Here is a 6,027-nt window from a genome sequence, read left to right as displayed (position 1 = left end):
TGCTATCAAATAAGGGGTCCTAAGTTAAAATGGAACTTGACCTGTTAAGATGATTTTGATTGAAATAGCTTTTGATTTCAGTAAATATGACCTCAGAATGCTGGAAAATCCAAAAATGAGCATTTTCAGTTCTTAAAAACCTATAAAATGTTATAAAACTCTGTTGTGCGTAATAATGTGGAACCGTGCGTTTTAAGTTTTTTATTTTTGAAAAAATACTGTTATCATTGGGGGGTTTGTCCAATCACATTACAATTCATTAAACTAACGGTTGATGACTTAAATTATGCTAACTGTCATTTGCATCGACTATTTAGGAAAACCGGAGAAAAAACTCAATTGCATAATAATTTGGAACACAGTGTAGGGAGGGCATCGATTTTCGAATATTCGAATAGTCATTAAATCATAAAAAATCGAATAGTTCATATCTGGAAGAAGAAAAAGTTGTATTACTGGTGCCTTCCGCACGGCAGCATAGCATTTGATGATACAGTGTGGGGGCTAGATGCCAAACAAACAGAGGAGAGGGTTTTCAACGGCAGTCTGTGGGCGGGACAAGTTAGCCCCCAGAGGGATTTAGAGACTAATCACGATCATTATGTTTATGATCAGCAGAGACACATAATTAGCCATGCTGCTGACGTTGTGCACAGTTAACGACGGCGAAAACCAAACGTCAACTGTGCACAACGTCAGCAGCATGGCTAATTATGTGTCTCTGCTGATCATAAACATAATGATCGTGATTAGTATTGCTAACTATGCACAGAGTGTCCGGTGCTTGTTGAACAAAACAGAAACAAACAGAGATCGCTAAGTGAACACCTGCGCAGCAGCACATACACACTGTACTGCTACAGAGCTAACTGTAACTAACTGCCGCTAACAGCGGCTCTTCTTAACGAGCCGGCCTCCTAACAGCGGCTCGTTAAGAAGAGTAAGAAGCAGTTGCTGGATTTGTCTCCAGTCGCTTTCTTGAAAAATAGTTGCTACGAGGGGGTCTGAAAAGTTGCTGAATTTAGCAACAAAGTTGAGAGCACTGCTTCGCCGGTGGGGGGTTATTATCGAGGTAGATAAGATCGCTAGATAAGATCGGTTTGACGTAAAGGAATCGGCCGATCGCCGATCAAGCAAAATTAAGGAAATCCGCATCGATCGATCGGCCGGCCGTATCCCAACTCGGACACTTGGATCTCCTCGCTGTAAAACAATAAAACAGTTTGGGCTGCTGAGTTTTTCGGGGGAAATTGGGTGTTTCTGGGTAAGCCAAATAAATATCACTGTAATCAACCATCCTTATCAACAAACCCGGACCTTACTTCACAATAAAATACAGTAGCATTTAGTAAAAATACAGATGTACTTTTAAGATCGTCGCCTGAGTGTTCTTACTGCTTTCTCTCATCAGAGGTTCTTTCGTATTGTAATTAGACATGTAAATCTCCATGTACATAAATGAAATTTTACACGTAGATTGTTAAATTTGTATAAATCAATTATACCAACACTGGTGGTGGCGATCTTATTCGAAATGACCGTGAAAACACTGGAAAGTGCGACATTGCCGATGTGTCCAATTTGGGATACAGTCTCTATACATTCATTGAGCATCCAGGTCAAAGTTCAAACAACTTCACGGCTGATTAGACATACACATTGCCGTGGATACGCATTGTTCTGCTTCTATCCTGTTAGCCACCTGTCAATCAAAGGTAGCCTTGCGCCAAACCACAACCTGCTTCATCATCTGTTTCCTTCTGAATGGGACCATTATTTACACACTAACATCAGATTGTCTTTAGAAGACACTGGAGAACTAGGTCTAGAGACTGGGACCAGAATGTTTTCCAAGATAATAAATGAGGTGAGAAGTCGCCTCAGTTTGTAATGAGATAGAAAGGACCAGAGTTTGCCTCACTGGTAGGAACCGGAGCTGTCTGGTCAAATGGTCAACTTTGGTTCAACTTGTGAACTGTCTCAGAACCTCAGAACTCTTTTCCACAGAGAGCTACGTCATTATGTCACTGTATACATCTGTATAGGTCGGTACAAACCCCGCCCCCTGGTGGTTGCAGTGTAGGTTATAAGCCCGGCCCCCTGGTTGTAGGATGCAGTACAGGTTATAAGCTCCACCCCCTGGTGGCTGCAGTATAGGTTATAAGCCCCTCCCCCTGGTGGCGTGCTGCAGTACAGGTTATAAGCCCCGCCCCCTGGTGGAGGGCTGGAGTACAGGTTATTCATGTGAATGCCTCAAGGGAATTTATTAACATGTGAAACAAACATCCACTTGGACTCGAGGATGAACTGGTTTGATTTTGGAGGTCAGATGTCACGATGACCTCACAAAATATGTTTTTGGCCAAAACTCAGGAAGCCAAAACTTCACCTCACACATAATTTGTTGTGTCCATTATTGAACGCTGTGACTTAGGAACAGAAGAGGAGTTTTTAGAGTCTGGAGAGACATGGAGATTCAACTGCGAGTCACACGGTATTTCTATTTTCTCCGGGAGTTTTAATCCTTCCAGGATTTTCACAGAGCTCTGCTGAAAATGAACAAAACTTCAAATCCAAACCAGAAATAATTCAGGTTGAATGTCGGAACTTGTTTTTGAAAGCTTGTGACTTTTCTGTAGAAAATGGATTTTAGGGTGGAGACAGTCTGCTGACTCCGTCCTGAATCACTCCAAAGCCATTCTCAGCCAAAAAACAACAACTATGGAGCCAAAGGATTAAAGTGGCAAATTAACAAGAAATTAGCAAAAAAATTACAAGAAATAAATGTAATGTTCTCTGAGATTATAAAGCCATAGATTTGCGAGAAATTCCGTGAGATTAAATGTCACAAAATTTACAAGAAAAAAAAAGAAAAGAAAATTACACGACAGAACTTGAATATTCTCGGAGATTATAAAGCCGTACGTTTTTCTTTTACACTCATAAATTCTCTGAGATTAAAGTGGTAAAAACAAAAGAATTGCAAGAAAAAACTTGACTGTTATCTGAGATTGCAAAGCCATACATTTTGTGGAAAAAACAACAAAAAAAAGAAATAAATTCTCTCAGATTAAAGTGGAAAAATTAAGGAAAAAAGTCACAAATTTACTAGAAAAAATAAATATATTTACAATGCATTATTTAAATATTTTCTGAGATTATCAAGACAAATTCTGTGAAAAAAACCTCATAAATTCTCTGAGATTAAATTGGTAAATGTACGAGAAAAAGTCACAAATAAAGAAAAAAATGTTCTCTTGAGATCATAGTCACAAATTTACTAGAATAAGTTGGAATCCGCTTATTATTCCCATGTGTGTATGAACACCAATAAAATATAAAAAAGCAATATAAAAAACACAAATATATCCAATTCATAAAAATACAAAATATCAATATTATTTTCCACTTCCAGAGTTAAACTTTTCAACAAACATCAGTCCTGATCATAACTACACAATATTCATTTATTTATTATAAGATTTATTTATTTATAAGAAAATATACATTTAAATATAACATTTTTAATACTTTTTTTAACACTAAAGCTAAGGGTCTTTTTCACAATCTGAGATATTTTATTTATGATCAGCAATAAAATATAAAAGCAGTAAAAAAAAAAAAAAAAAAAACCCTCTTGTTACCTTTTTCATAAATTTAGATTTAGATTTAGAGATTATCAAGGCAAATTCTGTAGAAAAAAAACTTTCTCTGAGATTAAAGTGGTAAATGTACGGAAAAAAAAGTCACATATAAAGAAAACAATATTCTCTTGAGATCATATAGTCACAAATTTAGTTCTCTCAGATTAAAGTGGTAAACATGAGAAGCCAGTTGTCCCAGTGAGCTGCAGGAGGCTGGCCTGATTTCCTCCTGCAGCGAGTCACAGTTCGTCCTCTGCAGCTGCTCTGATCAGATTACAGTCTGTCTCCACAGCTGGATGTCGGTGTGGTGGCGTGTTATCTGACGGCAGCCAGTCAGAGCGGCTCTCTGCTGCAGGTGTCACACATGCAGACAACACACCAACCGTCACCACAGCACTCAACACTGTAAGGCCTGTTTTTAACACCGCCACATAACACAACACTAAAGAAACTAGAAAAGCTCACTCAGTGGAGATCTCTGGCAGGCAAACTCTGCTGTACCAGACTCCATTCAGGAAACCATCATTTTAACAGCAGTGTTCTTGTGTTCTTCAGACAGACCGGCAAAGCATCAGTTAAGACTGTTCCCACATCAGCATCATGATGGAGTTATCTCAGCATCCTTTAGATCAATTTATTCACATTAAATCACAGATAAATCTCTTTAGTTTTTGCTTCAGACTGATAATACTGTCTTTAAAGAACATGAAATTGGCCAAATAACACAAAACTATCCCTTAATTTATACCTCAAATGATGTAAATTATTCAGTTAACTTTTTGTTTTGTGTTTCAGCCTTTTAAAAACCCCTTCAACTCCATAAAGCCATAAAGCACTTCCTAATGATCACATCCATTAATTTGTAACTTTGATAGAACCAGACTCAATTCAGAAAACCATCATTTTAACAGCAGTGTTCTTGTGTTCTTCAGACAGACCGGCAAAGCATCAGTTAAGACTGTTCCCACATCAGCATCATGATGGAGTTATCTCAGCATCCTTTAGATCAATTTATTCACATTAAATCACAGATAAATCTCTTTAGTTTTTGCTTCAGACTGATAATACTGTCTTTAAAGAACATGAAATTGGCCAAATAACACAAAACTATCCCTTAATTTATACCTCAAATGATGTAAATTATTCAGTTAACTTTTTGTTTTGTGTTTCAGCCTTTTAAAAACCCCTTCAACTCCATAAAGCCATAAAGCACTTCCTAATGATCACATCCATTAATTTGTAACTTTGATAGAACCAGACTCAATTCAGAAAACCATCATTTTAACAGCAGTGTTCTTGTGTTCTTCAGACAGACCGGCAAAGCATCAGTTAAGACTGTTCCCACATCAGCACCATGATGGAGTTATTTCAGCATCCTTAAGATCCGTTTATTCTCATAAAATCACTTTATTTTGGCTTCATCCAGATTGTAATGTCTTTAAAAAAAAACATAAAATAGGCCAAATGACACAAAAGAATCCCTTAATTTAAACCTGAAATGATCTAAATATTTCAGTGAACTTTGTTTTTCTGTTGTGTGTTTCAGCCTCTTAAAAACTCAACTGAACAACAATCCATAAAAAATGCCTAATAAATAATATCCATTGATTTGTAACTCTGCTGCACCAGACTCCATTGAGAAAACCATCGTTTTAACAGCAGTGTTCTTGTGTTCTTCAGACCTGACAAAGCATCAATTCAGACTGTTTCCACATCAGCATCATGTTGTAGTTATTTCAGCACTTTTAGATCCGTTTTTTCTCATCAAATCACAGATAAATAACTTTTGATTTGTCTTCATGCTGATATATTGGTGCTGTACCAGCAGTTACCCAGACAGCTCCTGGAAAATGCCAAAATAGTTGTTCGGTGCCTGTAGGAAACGTCTTTGCTCTGTAACTGAAGCAGCTGTTGATGAGTTTGCGCCCCCTGCAGGCCGGAGGGGTGAGGAGTGACCACGGAGGCCTCTTGAAAATGAAAACATGATGCCACCGTGTTCTGTTTTGCAGCAGCACATGGAGGACTCACTGATGGATCCATATAGAGGTGAGACAGACAAGGCTCTGACCTGCAGTTTGCATGTGGTGCTGCACGGTGAGCTGGACGGAGGCTCCACACACACACCTGAAATCATTTAGTCTCTAAACAGTAAAGCAGCTGCAGGATAATCAGAGATGAAAAGTTGAATCAGATGGTGTTCCTGCTTCCTGTTACTGAGACTACAGGAGAACTTCAGCTCTGCATTCAGTTCATCTCAGCTGCTGATACAAGTGGAATTATTTCAATAACCCACAGTTATTATAATCCAGACATAAAAGGGCCATTTTAGGTAAGAAAACAAAAACAAAAAACATTTGAAAGATTTGTGAGACATTTTCTGAGA

The sequence above is a fragment of the Centropristis striata genome, chromosome 1 (assembly GCF_030273125.1).
Source record: "Centropristis striata isolate RG_2023a ecotype Rhode Island chromosome 1, C.striata_1.0, whole genome shotgun sequence".
NCBI classification, from domain to species: Eukaryota; Metazoa; Chordata; class Actinopteri; order Perciformes; family Serranidae; genus Centropristis; species Centropristis striata.
Note: the sequence above shows the minus strand (reverse complement) of the source record.